Here is a 21,414-nt window from a genome sequence, read left to right on the forward strand (position 1 = left end):
ATGTTGTTGTATACCTTGTATCAGATCTCTTACAGTTAAAACCCTCGAGCGCACCTTGGGCCCGCTGCCACAGAGTGGCAAGTACATGATCCCCCTGTCGGACCCAGAGCCGGTTCCTCTGGCAACCAGAAGGTCCATGGGGTCCAGCGGAGTAAGTGGTAATGGCCTCAGTTGTCTGAGGCCATGAGAGGGAATAAAATTTTAAATATTCTACATTTTTTATTTTTTACTGTTTTTATTATTTTTCTATTACAACTTGTATATATTATTCTACATTTTTTATTTTTTACAGTTTTTATGATTATTTTTCTATTATTTTTGCGGGGGTGATGGCCTCAGTTCACTGAGGCCATGAGAGGGATTAAAGGATTTTATACATTTGACTATAAAGGATTTAATACGATTGACTACAAGTTACATGTATTTCGTTTAATGCAATAAAGATATTTGCTGATTGTGCTTTGATTCGATGTGCAGTGGAAGGTCAGGGCAGGCTGTGTGTAATGCGTAGGTGGCAGATATTTTTTGTACAGGACGAGCCGCACTTCTGATAACGGGGGTACTGACGCAGGCCTCCCGCCATCAAGGCGCTGCTGTGTGAGATTGGACGAGCCGACACGTCATCCTGCGGGCAGAAGACATCCACTAAGAGAAAGCTAAAGTTAACTGCAGATGACACATAGCCAATAGTAGAATAGTAGGTTATCTTTGTTTTGTTTGCTGAAATGTATAATTGATCCTGGGCAACTCGGGGGGGGGGGGGTCGTCCTCTGTTGGGTACAGGGACGCGCAGAGCTGTAATGGTAGGGACCCGAGCCCCAGATTTGTATTAGATCTCCTGTTAGGAATAAATCCGCTCCCGTGTGAAGTTGCCGGCTTCCTGGTCATCTTTCTCTCAAAAACGAGCGCGCATAATTGTTGGATGAATGTAGGTCGTGTTTGGTTAACCATTAATGGAGTCAGATAATTAATTCAAACTTTTGGTACATTTAAAGTGAAAAACCCAACAAACTCTACACCTCTCTTGCCACCAGCGAATGTGTTCTACCTCCGAGTTGCCCAGTAATGATTCATACTATACAACATGCAAAATGGCACAGACAAAGGCATCCTGGCATGATTCTATTGGCTATATGTATCCTGCAGTTAACTTTAGCTTGCTCTCATTGGTCTTTCTCCCCCGCCGAATCCCGTGGCGACTCCTCCTGCTTGTGCGATCCCCCGATGGCCGCTCCTTCAGCCAATGCTCCCGGAGTCATCTCGTCTCGCTCAGCACCATCTGCTTCTAAAACATTCCATTCCTGCACAACCCCCGCAACCAGTTTCGCTCCACCAATCACACTCTCAGCATTTTACAATATCACATTTTCATACACTGGATGCACCAACATCTAATGAACTATGTTAAGCTCAAACTCTTATATTCCTTTAATAGTCAATAGAATTCTTTAAGTGTAACCGAAGTTTAGACCATGCTAATGACAAGGCCCTCAGGAGAGGAATGCAGGAAGATTGGATCACAGCTGCACCACAGGAGGTGTGAACGAGACCCCTCTGAAACAATGGACTTCCATGCCAGGATCACAAAAGTGGCTCCTAGCAGTCCACCCTTTGTTCTGTTTCAGGTTGACTGCCATTTACATTATCCTTTAATATACATGTGCCCATACACACGCACACATGCACACCGACAAGATTCCAGAGCAATGCCAGCTGGAGAGACGGAGAGACTGCCCGCCGGAGAAGGCCAGCCTTGGCGTGCCAGTCTTGGGGACCAGACGGGAATCAACTATCCAGACTAACCTGGGGAGGACCTTCCCTTGGACGTTGACCCGTGCCGTGGGAGGGAGCGAGGACGACCGATTCAACCGATTCAACCTACATTACTCTTGACATAAAAAACTCCTCTAAAAACTGAAGCTGGGCTGAAAGATGGTGCACATTTTTTGACTGTGCTCACCCGAGTGCAGTTTCTCGTGAGATTAAGAAAAAGCCACCCAGATATCTGTCTTTGTACTATTTCCTGAACTCCAGAAATGGAAGAAACTAAATATCGGAACTCTAATCAGTTGTTGAGTCTTTATTTGACCCTTTTCTTCTTGAGTACAAAAACCGAACACGCATTGGCGTACGTTTGGCTTTTAAAAGTTGATTTACTAAATACTTCTCATTTCCACGGTGACTCAACTCCAACAATACTAAAGCTGTTGCTTTATGTTATTCATATAGAATTTTTGTTTAAAATCCCCCTGGCTCTTCTTTTTGTCTTTTCTATATTATGTACGTATTAATAACTGTGTTTGTTAATGTTAATAAAGTTTTTGGCAAAAAACGTATTAGTAAATATTTATCATGTCACTGATGGTGGAGTGGTACACTCGCCTGAGTTGTGTGCAGGCAGCGTGGGTTCAGTTCCCTCTCAGTGACGGTGTCTATGTCTGCCCTGTGACTGGCTGGCGACCAGTTCAGGGTGTAGTGCGCCTTTCGCCCGAAGTCAGCTGGAATTGGCTCCAGCACCCTCCCGCCACCCTGTACAGGATAAGCGGTGTGGATAATGACATGACAAATATTTGTCATCTCATCAATATTTGTACAATAGAGTACTGAGTTTCGAGATCCTCACGATAATAGTTCTCGAAACTATATTTCTTATCAATGTAGGTTAGTTAAGGGATATTTTATTGACAATCTAATCTCAATATACAAAGACAGAAAAAAAATTGGTGGTGGGGGGGCGCGAATCTTTTTCTTCTTGGTAGGGGCGGGCGTGAAATAATTGAGAAGCACTGCTAGTATATGCAGACATTATATCCATACAATCTTGCAGCCCGATTGAACCACAGCATTGTTGCTTCGTTCCGTAGGAGAAACGTAACCTTCCCACTGCTGTTCCAGCAGCGGCTTCTCCGGGCATAGGGACGAAGTGACGTCGGAGCTGACTCGCTTTTGTGGCGTTATTTTAATTATTTTGTTACATTTTTTTATCAACCGAATTAAAATATTACATAGAATATATATTAAAAGAGAACAGCCAGGTGTTAAAACAAACACAGAGGCAAAGAAATATATTTGAAAAATACGTGCTTACAGCATGACGTCATTAGCAAGCGCGCAGCTTCCGAAGGACCTCGACCACATCCACCGACCCGTCCACACCGGAACAAAAACACCCACCGCTAAATTCTTCTGATTTAGTGTGGAACTGACTGCAATTTTCTCAAAGGATGTCCAGTGCTACTCTAAAGGACTACGACATAATTCATTAAGTCTTTGTGTCCCGATAACCTCATCTTCGCGCGTTGATGCTTTTCGGCGTAGTTAGCTTAGCTTGTTAGCTAGCTAGCCGCTAACGAAAAGAGGCACATGACTCATCGCCAAGCAGAGATCGAGTGCGGATTTTTTGGAATTATCATTTGAAAATGTGTGAAATAACGACACCCAAGTACAAAGAGGAACTTTGTGGAATAAAAGAAGAGAACGAGCAACATCATCAACTGCTGGACGAAGTTTGCAACCAGCCTCGTGTTGTGCCACTCAAAGCAGGTTTGTACACGTCTTACTCTCATTTGCTTTGTTTCGAACGACTTTCTTTCATTAGAAATATGCATCACAACATTAAGTTGTTTGGGGAAATCGTTCAAGGTTATTGCCGTTTTATTTTTAAATATTGCCTTTTACTTGCAGGTCTGCTGAGCAATTTTTTATGTCAAATGTAATCAGTGCAGAAAATATATGCCAAAGAATAACCAATAGTGAGGGGTGAACTCCATGTTTTTCCCAGGATAAAATTTGAACTCGTTTAACATTTTACATTTTCTGGGTTTTATATCTTGTTCAAGCAAGTCCTTACGGAAGGAATTCTGCCCGACTCTAAAAAATGTGCACACTGCGGCGAAAACATCAATGGCGGTTGATCAATTTTAGTGGATAAATTAAATAAATATTACGTTTTTAAAAAAAAATCAAGTACATATTGGTCTTATTTATTTATTAACTTTGTACTGGCTTCGTCGAATGAGAGTCAATGAACCTCGGGTGGCTCTGCACTGTTTTGTGCACGTGTGCATAGTTTCACTTCATCCAAACATTTAAAATACATTTAATGCATCCATCCAGGGTTGCACGGATCTCATCAGTGAACAAGCGCATGCTGCAAGGAATGCATCTGCATCTTTGGCTTACTATGGGCTTAAAAAGGGAGAACGTCAAAACCCCCTTTTCTACCAACAAGTCCAGGAACATTTAGTTCCTGGTAATAAAGTTCCTGTGGCCCAGGTGGTTTGCATCTCATAGTTCCTGGTAATTTATCCAAATGACATTGATGATGTATCAGTGGGAGGTCTTGTGTTCCTTTGTTACTCATTCCTGACACCCTTTGGCAGTTAAGCATCATTGCAGTTCCAAAATAATTTAGTGAACTCTTAAAATATTATGGTGTATCTTAGTCTAATTTGAATATGTATTGGATAACTTTAATATAAACAGTCATTATTCAAATATGTCAACATGAAAGTCAGAGTGAAAGTGTTGTTGCTTAATGCTTATGTGTAGGGATTTTGACTCTTCAAACATAATGTTGTTTTAAATTTGATTGCGAAACAGAAATTTTATTTAAAAAAAGGAAAAAGGGGAATGTCGGAATGTACTAGCAGGATAAATGTCATTTTGGGTAATAAAAAAAAACAAACAAACGTAAATCATGCAATAAATAGCCACTCTGATTCCAGGGCCCCTTTAATTCTTTTACGGATCCAGATTATAATGGAAGCAAAAAGTACCCACGATGAAACTATCTCTAAATGCAAAATGAAATACTTGTAAACATATTTCACTTGAAGGATTCCTATTTTATCAATGACATTATGTTGCGATGGCCCCCAGTGGTCTGCATCAATATGTTAGGGTCCCACAACAGGTGTTCCATCAGACGCACACAATAGCCTGTGTGTGCTAACTTCAGCTCGCTTCCAGAAACGTCTGTGACTATGTCAGGAATGAAATAGGGCATCAGCCGCAACGTGCTTCCTTTTTAAATGCTCGTTTATCACTGTTGTGCTGCTAAAAGGAGGTTTACATCGTCGGACGTAATTTTGTGAAATGCCCCCATAGTCCGGTCCAAGTTGGAGTCGCACGCATTGCTCCGTATGCGGCAGGCACAAGTCAAGGTAGCACAGTAGAAACAATATAAGACAAAGTCACCGCATGAGCTTTGACTTGACCAAACCAAATGTGTGTTTGTCTTTTTGTGTCCGACAGACGTCAGTGAATACAATCTCTGTTCTGTGAAAGAGGAGCCAGACTTGACTCACATCAAAAAGGAGGAGGAGGAGGAGGAGATCAACAAGTCACCAGTGAACGGTGTCCCAATCAAGACTGAAGATGAAAACAAGGATGAGAGTGAGGACAACAGAGGGGCGGAGCCTCCAAGCAGCATCTCAAGTAGTCACGTGACAACAGAAGGTGATGAAGACCAATGGGGACCATCACAAGTACATAATGAGGACACATTATCAGATGCTCATCACGATGATGATACTTATGATGATGATGAAAATGATGATGATGATGATGGGCAAGCCAAAGGTGAAAGGGCATGTCACACAGACTCATTAACTTCAAAGTTGTCTTTAAAAGGGCACACAAAAACACACACTGGAGAAAAACCCTTTTCCTGCTCAGTTTGTGGCAAGAGTTTCTCTCAAAAGGCACAATTAACAAGGCACACAAGAACACACACTGGAGAAAAACATTTTTCCTGCTTAGTTTGTGGCAAGAGTTTCTCTCATAAGATAAGTTTAACAAAACACACAACAACACACAGTGGTGAAAAACCTTTTTCCTGCTCAGTTTGTGGAAAATGCTTCTCAAGAAAGACATATTTAACAGAACACACAAGAACACACAGTGCTGAAAAACCTTTTTCCTGCTCAGTTTGTGGCCAAAGCTTCCTGTATAAGTCAACTTTAACAAGACACACAAGAACACACAGTGGTGAAAAACCTTTTTCCTGCTCAGTTTGTGGCAAGAGTTTCTCTCAAAAGCAAGATTTAACTAAACATAGAAGAATACACACTGGAGAAAAACCCTTTTCCTGCTCCGTTTGTGGCAGAAGCTTCTTTGATAAGTCAACTTTAACAAAACATAGAAGAACACACAGTGGTGAAAAACCTTTTTCCTGCTCAGTTTGTGGCAAAAGCTTCTCTCAAAAGGCACAATTAACAAGGCACACAAGAACACACACTGGAGAAAAACCTTTTTCCTGCTCAGTTTGTGGCAAGAGTTTCTCTCATAAGATAAGTTTAACAAAACACACAACAACACACAGTGGTGAAAAACCTTTTTCCTGCTCATTTTGTGGAAAATGCTTCTCAAGAAAGACATATTTAACAGAACACACAAGAACACACAGTGGTGAAAAACCTTTTCCCTGCTCAGTTTGTGGCCAAAGCTTCCTGAATAAGTCAACTTTAACAAGACACACAAGAACACACAGTGGTGAAAAACCTTTTTCCTGCTCAGTTTGTGGCCAAAGCTTCCTGAATAAGTCAACTTTAACAAGACACACAAGAACACACAGTGGAGAAAAACCCTTTTCCTGCTCAGTTTGTGGCAAAAGCTTCTCTGTAAAGTCAAATTTAGGAATCCACACAAGAACGCACAGTGGAGACAAGCCATTCAGTTGCAGCGTTTGTGCTAAAAAATTCTCCACTAAACGGAGTGCTAAGAGACACGATTGTGCTGGTGAGAATAGCAGCGATCCTTGAAGCTTAAAAAAAGAAAACAAAAAACTGAAGGAACTGACTCTTTGTGGTAAGATGTAAATGTGATTTTGAATGAAATATGATAAATTTAGTTTTGCATAGCTCTTTTATTGACACTAAGCCAATGTGATCATTGCCAGAAGAACCATTGTGTCTGAGTGATGATTTTTTTTTTTGTGTGTTACTTCAAACATGTAAATAAAATTAATTGCTTTTGCCTGGAATAACATTTGTTAACGTTATGCTTTTCAGTTGTCTTTTTAATCGTACTTAATGGAAAAGGTGTGAGAAGAAACTGCTTATGAAATCGGTACCTTCCACAGTCATCAATAAAATCACTTGTTCCACTTGCTCAACTGGCCTTCATTACGCAGTGTGAAAAGGTGAAAAACTAAACTAGAAGTTGAACTATGAAAAGAACCAGAAAGAGAAACGCAAATCGGCTCAGTTTCTCTCAAAGGTTTTGGTATGTCAGGAGTTGGCAACATGATGGCGACTGGAGTCAGCGCTGGTTTTCTCGGTGTGTTTGGCTGGGTCGTATAGGTATGGTCCATTGAACAAAACTCAAAGTCTTCAAATATCCCCTCACATACATTTAATATTTCACTTTCTGAATAAAAGAGATAGAAAATAGGCCTGAGCATTGTTTATGGTGGTGGCAATTCTCTCGCCAGGTCAGTGACCTTCCAGGGTATGAGAGTATTTTAAGGTGGTCACTAGTAGACTGGTCGTATCAACGGGGAGACGCATCTGCTCTCCCTCTGGGGGACTTTTGGAGGGAAATCCCAAAGACTAGCGTGATGGGAATGCATATGCGTCACGTCAAGTCAATTTTATTTGTATAGCCCTTAATCAGAGACAGTCTCAAAGGGCTTTACATAACCACAATCGACATCCACTGATCTTAACCCCCAGGAGGGCAAGGAAAAACTCAAAAAACCTCATTAGGGGAAAAGTGAGAAACCTAGAGAAGGGACCACAGATGGGGGAATCCCCCTTCCAGGCTGCAATGGATGCCAACTGGGCAACATTTGACACATAAAATGATGCTATACAATGTTAGATGAAATAATCTGAGAGTCAATCAAAAGAAGTGCTGCAGGAAGATGACTTCAGTGGAGTGGGTCCTCATCCAGGGCCGTAATCTCCATGGCAGCATATCCGAGGATGAGCCTTCGATCTTGTACCGGTCAGTTGGTGTAAATTCAGAACAGCCACTTCCAAGTGAATCACCATCACCTAATTCCCAAGCCCGGGAATTGGGAACAGAAAAAAAAACAAAGAACAGAAGCAGTAAACAGGCCAACAAGTAGTTCAACAAAGTTCTGAAATATAAGGAAATCAGAAGAGGCGCTGCATGAAGACGACTTCGGCAGAGCAGGTCCCTTCCCGGTTCGTCAGTGCCGTAATCTTCAAAGCATGTCCCCATCACCTAATTCCCAAGCAGGGGAAGGAGGGGGCAGAAAAGAGAAGAAGCGGCAGTAAACAGGCCAACAAATAATTAAATTAGATGCTAAAGTATATAAATAAATTGATCAAATGTCGCGCTGCAGGAAGACGACATCACTGGAACAGGTGCATGCCCAGTTGGTCAATGCCTTAAACTTCCTAGTGGGTCACCGTCACCTAATCCCCCAGCCGGGGGAAAAGGGGGCAGAAAAGAAAACAAAAGAAAAAAAAAGCGGCAGTAAACAGGCCAACAAATATTTCAGCTAAATGCACAAGAGTATAAATGCGTCTTTAATAGTGTTTTGAACATTTCTACTGAGGTGGCGCCTCTAATATCTGAGGGAAGTGCATTCCAAAGCATTGGTGCCCGAATAGAGAACGCTCTAGAACCTGCGGACTTCTTTTTGGCTCGCGGGATCACTAAAAGACCAGCATTTTGTGAGCGAAGGTTTCGGGACGGAACATATGGTACCACGAGGTCAACGAGATAAGAAGGTGCTAAGCCGTGCAATATTTTAAAAGTAAGTAGCAGAACTTTAAAATCACATCTCAAGTGGACCGGAAGCCAATGCAAATTGGCTAATATCGGGGTAATATGATCAAACTTTCTCGTCTTAGTTAAGAGTCTAGCTGCTGCATTTTGAACTAACTGCAGACTTTTAATACTCGACATGGGGAGACTCGAGAGCAAAGCGTTACAATAGTCGAGGCGAGATGTAACAAACGCATGGATTAAGATTTCCGCGTCACACGTTGATAGAATTGGGCGAATTTTAGCAATGTTACGCAGATGAAAAAACGCAGTTTGAGTAATATTTTTAATGTGCATTTGAAAAGACATAGTTGCGTCAAATATAACACCAAGATTTTTTGTTGAATCCTTTTGGGCAATATTATATTTATCGATACTCAGAGTGGTGTCTTTGAAAAAGTACAGATGACGCGCTGGTCCAATGATGAGCATCTCGGTTTTATCTGAGTTAAGACGCAAAAAATTGAAAGACATCCATTGTTTAATTTCGGCAAGACATTCCTCTAATTTATCACAATCACGTGGATTCGTTATATCCAACGGCATGGATAATTGCGTATCATCAGCATAACAATGAAAACTAATGTTATATTTCCGTATAATATCACCAAGCGGTAGCATGTAGATGCTAAACAATAGAGGTCCAAGTACCGATCCCTGCGGAACTCCACATGTGATCTTACAAAGATCCGAAGTCGTATTGCCATGAATTACACGGTGCGTCCTCTCCGACAGATACGAATTAAACCAAGAAAGCGCTGAACCTGAAATACCAACACACGTTTCAAGGCGTTTTAATAATATGTTATGATCAACGGTATCAAAAGCGGCACTAAGATCGAGTAAGAGTAATATTGATGAGGTGTCGGCGTCCATAGCTATGAGAAGATCATTAGTAACTTTAGCAAGGGCCGTCTCAGTAGAGTGGTCGGCTCTAAAACCCGATTGGAAAGGTTCAAATTGATTATTAGCAGTCATATATTCATTAAGTTGTTGCGCTACGACCTTTTCAAGAATCTTTGCAATAAACGGAAGATTTGAAACCGGCCTATAGTTGTTGAGACTCTCTGGGTCAAGGTTTGGTTGCTTGTAAAGAACAACTTTCTATTGTTAACTATATGCATCAACACATCCATTTGTTAGAGGAAAATGCCTTTTTTTTATTTCGCTTTTATTAACATCAAAACAGCATACACACAAACCAATCAAACATCTTTTTTGCAAGTATAAAAATCCAACTAAGGGTCAAGATGAAAAATATAAATAAATAGATATTATGCTACATTACCGCTAAACCAAAAATATTTGAACAACCCCTGTCAAGTACAGAAATGCTACCCGGTAGGAGACAACGTTGGCATAATGTAAAGGAAATTTCCCCAGATTTTTCCAAAGATTGTGGGCTTCCTCCGAACTCCAAACAAAATATTTTCTGCCGTACAATAAGAAGAAAGTTCATTCAACCTGTGACTCTGTGATGGTGACTTCTCACACTTCCAATTGACGAGTACTATTTTTTTCCCAGCAGTGCTGGCTAACAAATTACATTTGTGACAATCCACATGAATCATATCAACATCTCCTAAAAACCAGATCCTAGGATCATAAGGTATGTCAGAACAAATTAACCTTCACACAGTGGACACAAAAAAAACACCGTTCTCAAATATAAACATTCCTAAAGCATATGTAAAAAAAAAAAAAAAAAAATCACCCTTATGCAGCTTTGTCCATTTTTTGGCCTTTTTTGGGTGTTTATGTATTTAAATGCTCGATTATCACTGCCGTGCTGCTATGAAAGGGAGGTTTAATTTGGTGAAATTCCCCCCTACCCCATGGACCGGTCCAAATCCGGGTGGCACGCATTGCTCTATGTGAGGCAGGCACAAGTCAAGGTAGCAGTGTAGAAACAATTAAGTCACCGCCTGAGGTTTGACTTGACCAAACCAAATGTGTGTTTTGTCTTTTTGTGTCCTACTATCCTACTATCTCTGTTCTGTGAAAGAGGAGCCAGACTTGACTCACATAAAAAAGGAGGAGGAGGAGATCAACAAGTCACCACTGAATTGTGTCCCTATAAAGACTGAAGATGAAAACAAGGGTGAGAGTGAGGACAACAAAGGGCGCCAAAGGGGCGGAGCCTCCAAGCAGCAGCTGAAGTTATCACAGGGTGATGAAGACCACTGGGGGTCACAAGCACATAATGAGGTCACATCATCACGTTCTCCTGACGATGAGCGCGAGCGCGACCGCTTCCGCCTTCCCCGCTTCCTGCAAATCTTGAATGAGGGTTACAATGAAGATATCGATAGACGCAATGCGAAGTATTTCAGACAGACCTTCGTCCTCCACGATGCTTACACGCAGTGGCCACCGACTTCGCTATGGCTTTGGTGAGTCTCAATTTAGTTGATCCATCCATCGGTTTCAGTTGCAAATTATCCATGGATGCCTGGGTTTGACAAGGGGCTGGAGAATTGGCATCAGCGGTGTACTTGGCAATCAAATGGTATTTTAAACTGGACGTGCTGCGATAGGAGTTCAGTTCACGATGGCAATACACATAAATGACTTTGCTCTTATCAATGACACCATGAGGTAAGTTAAAAAAAAAATTGCCGTTCAGAATTGAATTTGCGTCATTTTTACCAATCGCCATGATGCTTTTAGTTCTATAAACCGGCGAAAAATCCCCACAGCAAGCCCATGCAGGCGTGTCCTAAATTTCGCGTGCTTGATGTTTTTTTTCCCGTCTCGCAAGCGTCAGTGCTACGTCATAGGACTACTTTGTTTATTAGGCCAAGATGGGTCGTAATCGCTCGTTAAAAATATTGACGCCGTTAAAGAGGGGTGTTGGATTAAACACGTTTTTCTGACACCACTTATATATATATATATATATGTATATATATATAGAATAGAATAGAAAGAATAGAAATCCCTTTATTGTCATTGTACTCAAGTGTGCAACGAGATTAGAGGGCTCCCCTCTCCAGTGCAATACAACAATAATACAGACAATATATAAATTAGATAAATAAATAAGACAGTGCAATGGAATTCAGTACTGAATAGGGCATATAGAAACACATCACAATGCTGTTTTGCAAGGTTAGGGTGGTCTCGTGTGTGTGTGAGAGTTCAGTATGGAGATGGCTCTCGGAAAGAAACTGTTTCTCAGTCTATTGGTCCTTGATTTGATGCATCTGTAGCGCCTGCCAGAGGGCAACAGGTCGAACAGGTGTGAGTTTGGGTGGGTATTGTTTTTGCCGATGTTGAGAGCCCTTCTGAGGCACCGGGCGGTGTAGATGTCCGACAGCGAGGGGAGAGGGCAGCCAATAATCCTTTGCGCTGTTTTGACTGTCCTCTGGAGCCTCACTCTGTCCGCCTCAGTGCAGGATGAATTTCCTGAGGACTCTCAGGAAGTGCAGACGTTGGCGGACCTTCTTTACCACTGCTGTGGTGTTGTGACTCCAAGAAAGGTCATCGGAGATCTGTACTCCCAGGAACTTGAACGTGTGGACCCTCTCCACACACACGCCTTCGATGCAGAGGGGGGGCGGCAGCGTCTTGTTCCTCCTGAAGTCGACGACAATCTCCTTTGTTTTAGCAGAGTTAAGGTGCAGTCTGTTGTCCTTGCACCAAGTTGTCAGTCTCTTTACCTCCTCTCTGTAGGCTGTCTCGTCACCTTCCGAGATCAGACCGACCACTGTCGTGTCGTCAGCAAACTTGACGATGGTGTTGTTGCCGTGGGCCGGGCTGCAGTCGTAGGTGTAGAGGGCGTACAGGAGAGGGCTCAGCACGCATCCTTGGGGGGAACCGGTGCTCAGCATGAGGGTGGAGGACGTGTAGGGGCCGAGCAACACAGTCTGGGGTCTGTTGGTCAGAAAGTCCTTAATCCAGATGCGTGTGAGGGCAGGGAGGCCGAGAGTGTCCAGTTTGGCGACGAGGATGTCTGGGATGATCGTGTTGAATGCCGAGCTGTAGTCCACAAAGAGCATCCTTGCATAGCTCTGCTGTTGTTCCAGGTGGCCCAGTACAACATGCAGAGCAGTGTCGATGGCGTCCTCAGTGGATCTGTTAGCCCGGTATGCAAACTGGTAGGGGTCCAGAGTGGGAGGAAGGCAGTCCCTGATGTGCTGGAGAACCAGCCTCTCGAAGCACTTCATAATGACTGGTGTGAGAGCAACAGGACGGTAGTCATTCAGGTGGACGGCTGGTGACTTTTTGGGGACAGGAATAATGGTGGAAGTTTTCAAGCAGGAGGGGATGACTGCCTGAGCCAGGGAGCGGTTGAAGATCCTGCAGAAAACATGTGACAGTTGGTGGGCACATGCTCTGAGGACCTTGCCTGGTATTCCGTCGGGTCCAGTAGCTTTCCTGGGGTTGACCGCCAGGAGCGCGCGCCTCACATCGTGTTCCTCTACGATGAGTGGGGGGGAGATGGAGCTTGAAGTGCGGGGGTGTGACGGTTGGGGCGAGTCAAAGCGAGCGAAGAAGCAGTTAAGCTCCTCTGCCAGTGATGCACTCGGGTCTACAGAGGTCGTGCTGCTGCCACGGAAGTTGGTGATGCTCTGTAGACCCTGCCACACCTCCCGTGGTCTGTTACTGTCGGTTTGCTGAACATTTGTTTATGCCAAATGAAATCAGTGCAGAAAATAAATGCCAAAGAATAACCAATAGTGGGGGGTGAACTCCATGTTTTTCCCAGTATAAAATTTGAACTCGTTTAACATTTTACATTTTCTGGGTTTTATATCTTGTTCAAGCAAGTCCTGACGGAAGGAATTCTGCTCGACTCTAAAAAATGTGCACTCTGCGGCGAAAACATAAATGGCGGTTGATCAATTTTAGTGGATAAAACACAAAATATTAAGTTTTTTTTTTTTAAATCAAGTACGTATTGGTTTTATTTATTTATTTATTAACTTTGTACTGGCTTCGTCGGGTGAGAGTCAATGAACCTCGGGTGGCCCTGCACTGTTTTGTGCACATGTGCGTAGATTCACCCCATCCAAACATTTGAAATACATTGAATGCATCCATCCCGGGTTGCACGGATCTCATCAGTGAACAAGCGCATGCTGCAAGGAATGCATCTGCATCTTTGGCTTACTATGGGCTTAAAAAGGGAGAACGTCACAACCCCCTTTTCTACCAACAAGGCCAGGAACATTTAGTTCCTGGTCATAAAGTTCCTGTGGCTCAGGTGGTTTGCATCTCGACTGCAACTCATAGTTCTTGATAATGTATGCAAAAGACAATGATGATGTCTAATTTTGTCCATGTGATGTTCTGCTCTTATGCAGCTTGCACTGTCAAAGTGGGAGGTCTTGTGTTACTTCGTTACTCATTACTGACACCCTATGGCTGTTAAGCATCATTGCAGTTACAAAATAATTCAGGGAACTCTTAAAATATTATGGTGTATCTTCGTCTAATTTGAATACATATTGGATAACTTTAAAATATACAGTCATTATTCAAATATGTCAACACGAAAGTCAGAGTGAAAGTGTTATTGCTTAATGCTTATGTGTAGGGATTTTGTCTCTTCAAACATAGTTTTGTTTTAAATATGATTTAGAAACAGAAATTTTATTTTAAAAAAGGAAAAAGGTGAATGTCGGAATGTACGAGCAGGATAAATGTCATTTTGGGTAAAAAAAACAAAAAACAAACGTAAATCATGCAATAAATAGCCACTCTGATTCCAGGGCCCCTTTAATTCTTTTACGGATCCAGATTATAATGGAAGCAAAAAGTACCCACGATGAAACTATCTCTAAATGCAAAATGAAATAATTGTAAACATATTTCACTTGAAGGATTCCTATTTTATCGATGTCATTTTGTTGCGATGGCCCCCATCAAGATGTTCGGGTCCCACAACAGGTGTTCCATCAGACGCACACAATAGCCTGTGTGTGCTAACTTCAGCTCGCTTCCAGAAACGTCTGTGACTATGTCAGGAATTAAATCGGGCATCAGCCGCAACGTGCTTCCTTTTTAAATGCTCGTTTATCACTGTTGTGCGGCTAACGGGAGGCTTACATCGTAGGACGTAATTTTGTGAAATGTCCCCGATGGTCCGGTCCAAGTTGGGGTCGCACGCATTGCTCCGTGTTCGGCAGGCACAAGTCAAGGTAGCACGGTAAAAACAATATAAGTCGAAGTCGCCCCCTGAGATTTGACTTGACCAAACCAAATGTGTATTTGTCTTTTTGTGTCATGCAGACGTCTGTGAAAACAATCTCCGTTCTGTGAAAGAGGAGCCAGATTGGACTCACATCAAAAAGGAGGAGGAGGAGGAGGAGATCAACAAGTCACCACTGAACTTTGTCCCTATAAAGACTGAAGATGAAAACAAGGATGAGAGTGAGGACAACAGAGGGGCGGAGCCTACAAGCAGCAGTTCAAGTCGTCACGTGGCAACAGAAGGTGATGAAGACCACTGGGGACCATCACAAGCACATCATGAGGACACATTATCAGACGCTCATGACGACGATGATACTAATGATGATGATGATGATGATGATGGGCAAGCCAAAGGTGAAAGGGCATGTCACACTGACTCATTCACTTCAAAGCTGTCTTTAAAAGGGCACAGAAAAACACACAGTGGTGAAAAAACTTTTTCTTGTTCAGTTTGTGGGAAATGCTCCTCTCGAAAGTTTGATTTAACAATCCACACAAGAATGCACAGTGGAGAAAAACCTTTTTCCTGCTCGGTTTGTGGAAAATGCTTCTCTCAAAAGGGAACTTTAACAGAACACACAAGAACACACACTGGAGAAAAACCTTTTTCCTGCTCGGTTTGTGGCAAGAGTTTCTCTCAAAAGTCGCATTTAACAAACCACACAAGAACACACACTGGAGAAAAACCTTTTTCCTGCTCAGTTTGTGGCAAAAGCTTTTCTCTAAAGTTCCGATTAACAGAGCATGCAAGAACACACACTGAAGAACCTCTTTCTTGCTCATTTTGTGGTAAAATCTTCTCCCATAAGTCACATTTAACAAGACACACAAGAACTCACAGTGGAGAAAAACCTTTTTCCTGCTCAGTTTGTGGAAAATGCTTCTCTGTCAAGTCAACGTTAACAAGCCACACAAAAACACACAGTGGAGATAAGCCATTCAGTTGCAGCGTTTGTGCTAAAAAATTTGCCACTAAACGAAATGCTGAGAGACACGATTGTGATGGAGAGAATATAGGGCTGGGCAATATGACCTAAAATCAATATCGCAATAAAATGAGCAATTTTACCTCGATAACGATGAATCACGATAAATTTCCGCCCGTGGACCAAAATCAAAATAAATGCAGGAAATACATAATAACTGTTTTCTTTATTGACCAAGTGGTACACATTACTTTCAATGGAAAATAAAAGTACAAAAATCATGTGTAGAAGCCTTCCAAATATCTTACTTTGCATGACTTGAACAATGTCACAAAGAACAGGAGAAAAAGGTTACTTCTCGCAAAATCTTCTCTGCAAATAGATTGTGCCAAGATGCTGTAATGCCATGTGCAAAGGCGCTAGTCGCCTGTCAACAAAATGCTAAATAAAATGAAAAAAAATGTCAATGGAATACCAATGCCAAATAAACAAGTGTACTTCATCAGGAAAATGCGCCGTCTCGAGTACTCCGTGCGCGGTCGCCACTTGTCGTCAATGTCATGCACAGTCGGGGTCAAACAGGGGTCCATGTCGCGTCTCGACCACAAGTCGGATGTGGATGCAAAACGCTTGACATGTCTCCGCTCCCGTCCCGATGTTGTCCATATCGGGAAGTACGGTTTGCAACAAATATTTTCGGACCTCTTGTCGACTACTTTTATGAGGCGTTTAAATCTTGTGCGCTCCACTGTAGCTCGAGGAGCTACATCTTTAGCAATGTGCTAGGCCAGTGTTTTTCAACCTTTTTGAGCCAAGGCACATTTCTTTCATTGAAAAAAATCCCGCGGCACACTACCAGCTGAAAATGTGAAAAAAAGTGTTTTTTTAACATTGAAAAATGACCTATTAAAAGTCTTGAATATGAATCAAATAAACAAAGAATAAAGTATCGTAAAATCTTTCACATTTATACTCAGTGTGAAACCTGTGCCTGTTTGGATGAACACAGAGCTGATATATTGGCAGGAATCAAAGTATTAATTCCTCTGCCACGAGTGAGACTTTTTTTTGATTTAGCCACAAGTTCAGCGACGTGGTAGCTAGCTTTAAGGGCTCTCTTGCTTACCTTTGCGGTTTTTCTCATGAAAGTTGCTTGTTTCTCCGTGTGTTCACTCAGGCCAACAAAATACGCCACATTTTTGTTTTGAAGTAAAGGGCGTTTCGTTTGGAGATGGCGTTTAAGCGTGCTTGGGACCAGAGCGCCGTTGGAGAGCTTTTCACCACATACCAAGCACAACGGAGTCGGTGTCGTTGCATCTCCGGTAAAAGTAAATCCAAATGAAAGATAGCTTTCGCTGTATTGCCTCACGGCAGAAACTTTGCAGGTCATCTTTGCTTTTTTTTTTTTTTACCTCCACTCATACTAGGGCCTTCATCTATGTCTTGGTTTTGTCCAGGGTCCCAGTTCAGAGTCAGCATTTTTTTCTCTTCAAAAACATATCCATTACTTTCACCGTCGTTCTGTTATCCACTTTTTTTATTCTGCTATCCACTTCTCGCTTGTCTCCAAGCACAAGGCAATTCACTACCTGCTGCCGCCGCCTACTGGTTTGGAAGAGTACTACATTTTACTACTCAACTCTGCAGGCGCTAGACCGCACAGGTACACAAATTGAATCATTTCCCACGGCACACCTGACAATATCTCACGGCACACTGGTGTGCCGCGGCACAGTGGTTGAAAAACACTGTGCTAGGCTATCGCGTCCACCTCTTAGACGTTCTCTCGTATGGTGTCGCCTCCGTTATGGTCCAACCTTGCTTCTCACTTTGAACTTTTAGCACAAGCTCCAAGTCAACAGCATGGTTGTGTTGTGGGTGGTGAAAAAGAAAAGGTTGGACGCGCTGTTTCAGGTGCTTACGACGCACTTTGTAGTTCGTGTTCTTTTGCTCAAACATCGTCTTTTTGGAACCCAAAACATTTCTTAACGACAGATGTCGGAATTTCTTTTCGGGACAAGCGCGACAGGAACAATTTCAACGAACATTACGTCGTCTTCAGCCGTGTCAGCTGCTTCTGGATTTGAATCGACAGCTATGACCGCGTCGTCAGTTTTCTTTCTTGTTCAGCTGGGTGGAGTCACATGACTACAGCCGCTCAAGCCGTCTTACAGGGGCATGAACATAGCTGCAGACTAAAAGGACTTCTTTTTTTTTAAAACACCGAATTAACTGACATGGGCAAAATGATTTTATTAAATTTCGGTCACGGTAAATTTTCGGTTTATTGCCCAGCCCTACGAGAATAGCAGCGATCCTTGAAGCTTAAAAAGACAAAAAAAAACCCTGAAGGAACTGACTCTTTGTGGTAAGATGTAAATGTGATTTAGAAAATATGATATATTGAATTTTCAAAGCTCTTTTATTGACACAAGGCCAATGTGATCAGTGTATTGTGTCTGAGTGATGATGATTTTTTTTGTGTTCAAACATTTAAATGAAATTAATTGCCTTTGCCTGGAACAACATTTGTTAACGTTATGCTTTTCAGTTGTCTTTTTAATCGTACCTAATGGAAAAGGTGTGAGAAGAAACTGGGCTTATGAAATCGGTTCCTTCCAGAATCATCAATAAAATCACTTGTTCCACTTGCTCAACTGGCCTTCATTACGCCGTGTGAAAAGGTGAAAAACTGAACTAGAAGTTGAACTATAAAAAGAACAAAAAGAGAAACGCAAATAGTCTCAGTTTCTCTCAAAGGTTTTGGTATGTCAGGAGTTGGCAACTTGATGGCGACTGGAGTCAGCGTTTATTTGTCACCACGGACGAGATGATTCGCATCACGCTGTTTGTTGCTGCTGCTGTCTGAATTGGACCCTGGAGGTCACCTGCCAGCATCCCTGAATTTCACCGGCGGATATTCAGCTATCCCACGTCTGACCCCAAATTGTTGTGGAATTTTCAGCAGTTAGGGAAGATCAATGAGATAGTCTGGAAAATAAATTGTCTTTTGGGTCAGTCTGCAGAGTAATCTCAGTGGGAGAAGTGCGTGGGAAGATACTGATGCACACAGGAAGATGAAGATTTATTTGACAGTAACTGTAATCTTAAAACAAAAAGATATTTTTTCTGCGTTGAGACTACTTATCAGTCAAGGTCGTGTTGTTTTGGCTTCACAAAGAATCCTCTCGTACAAGAAGCGAAAGGCACTTTCTTCAAAAGCAGGTGGCCACAATAAATAGCAAAAACCTTACTTGCTAAATAATTTTCCATAATATTAAGATTGAACAAAATAGTGACACAAATATTGAAAAAGTAAATACAGTCACGAGTAAACATTGAATACTAAATTATTACTAAAACAGTTCAATGAATCTTGAAATAAATAATGAATCACCGTAGTTTAATGAATACTGAAACGAATAATGAAATATTTAAGTTATTTAAGTTATAAACATTGAAATCATTTTTTAAGACTCTAACATTTAGAGAATAAAACAGTGATGTATTTTAATTTAAAATTCGCAACCACGTCGCTGGCGAAAAACCCTGTAAAGAGGCAAATATGTTGACATAAAGTATCACTTTATCATGTCAACTGTTAATAATAGAGAAATACATTTGGAATACTGTCCAACCAACAACATGGTGTCAGATGTGAAAACAAAACCAGCAACAAAAGTAAAATTCAATACATCTCTCAAGTTCATATTTGGGAACTAAAATGTTTGTTCATGTGCATCTTAGGTTTTTCTCTATGTTTAGAAGAAGATAACAATGATTTGCATCGCAAATGGCGACATCTGTCGGTGAGTTGGTGACAGTGCTCCACACAGCCAGCAGCCAATCATATCACAGCGGGGTGTGTCCTGTTCTTCCGCTTTCGTGACGAACAGACTGCGGTTTTCTCGAAGGAAAAAAACGACGCCATCTTTCATTCGTCTCGTCGAACAAAGAGAAGCTCACGAGTTATCGCCAAGCAAAGACCAAGTGCGGATTTGTTGAGATTGGCGTTTGAAAATGTGTGCTAGAACGACACCCAAGTACAAAGAGGAACTTTGTGAAATAAAAGAAGAGAACGAGCAACATCTTCAACTGCTGGACGAAGTTTGCAACCAGCTTCGTGTTGTGCCACACAAAGCAGGTTTGTACACGTCTTACTCTCATTTGCTTTGTAAAGAACGACTTTCTATCGTTAAAAATATGCATCACAACATTAAGTTGTTTGGGGGAATGCGTTCAAGGTTATTGCCGTTTTATTTTTAATTATTGCCTTTTACTTGCAGGTCTGCTGAACATTTGTTTATGCCAAACGAAATCAGTGCAGAAAATGGATGCCAAAGAATAACCATTAGTGGGGGGTAAACTCCGTGTTTTTTTTCCCCCATTTTAAAATTCGAACTGATTGTTTAACATTTTACATATTCCGGTATTTATATGTTGCTAAAGAAATTAAGTTTGTCATGTCATCATGTTTCAAAACTATGCTGACAGATGTAGTGTATTTTTATATCCACACTGATAAAAATTTTGGGGCTGATCTACTTAGAAAATGTAAGGTAACCTTTTGCATCACACATTTATGTTTATAAAGCAAGGACAGTGCTTTTTTCATCTACTTAATTTCTTGTGCATAAGAAATCGGTTTTGTAAAGTCTACTTAATTTTACATGTCAAGTTAGTTTCAATTTTGCAAGTGAAGTCAACTTAATTCTGCAAGTTTGTTAACTACATTACTTCAGTAAATGCAACCTAACTATTCAAGTTAACTTGCTTGCAAAGTTAAGTAGACTTTACTTGCGAAAATAAAACTAACCTGACTTGCAAAGTTTAGTGGATTTTACTTGCAAATCTAATTTCTTCCACACAAGAAATGAAGTAGCCTTTACAAAACAATCCTTGCACTATCTACATAAAAATGTGATGCAAAAAGTTACCTTACATTTAGTAAGTAGATCAAGCACACTATTTTGTGTCATGCTGGGTCTACTTTAAATATTAAGTATGTGACACCTGTTGGGCAATCATCCACTGATCACTCAAAATATGTTTCCAAGGCCAAGGGTCAACATGACTATGAATGAATTCCAACAACTGATTAATCAAATAATTGGTAACAATTAAATTATAAACTATTTTTGTAAAGGACAAACAAACAATCATTAGTTGCGGCCCCAACACTATACATATGAACAACATGTGTCAAATCATGCATGTATAATTATGTGACTTAATTCAAAACAAAACTTGGAATTTCTTGAGTTTATATAAGCATATTTATTTGACAAGAAAATATTTTTTGTTATGAACAGTGAGGGTGAAGGTAAGACGTGGCAAAGTTAAATACATTGAAAGGACATGTTCATTCATCATCAATGTTTGTCTCAAAAATTAACTCACCTAATATCCGTTCATCTAACACCAACCAAACATCCATCCTATGCTTGTGGACGTTTTTATTAAATTCTGTTAAAAATAAATATAATTTTGTCACCATTTAAATAGAGAAATCTAAGATCATAAAAGAATGAATGCATGTTCCGTG

At 41.3% G+C, this 21,414-nt stretch overlaps 1 long non-coding RNA gene across 1 annotated transcript; it reads left to right on the top strand.

The window, feature by feature from the left end:
• Window positions 1-773: 773 nt before the first annotated feature.
• On the top strand, window positions 774-2,065 carry LOC148341676 (uncharacterized). Its single transcript, XR_015842374.1, has 2 exons — window positions 774-1,537; window positions 1,626-2,065. It is a non-coding gene; the product is annotated as an uncharacterized LOC148341676 (long non-coding RNA).
• The last annotated feature ends 19,349 nt before the right edge of the window (window positions 2,066-21,414 follow it).

The sequence above is a fragment of the Idiotropiscis lumnitzeri genome, chromosome 2 (genome assembly GCF_059441095.1).
Source record: "Idiotropiscis lumnitzeri isolate Australia: NSW breed Sydney's pygmy pipehorse chromosome 2, RoL_Ilum_1.0, whole genome shotgun sequence".
In the NCBI taxonomy this organism is placed as follows: Eukaryota; Metazoa; Chordata; class Actinopteri; order Syngnathiformes; family Syngnathidae; genus Idiotropiscis; species Idiotropiscis lumnitzeri.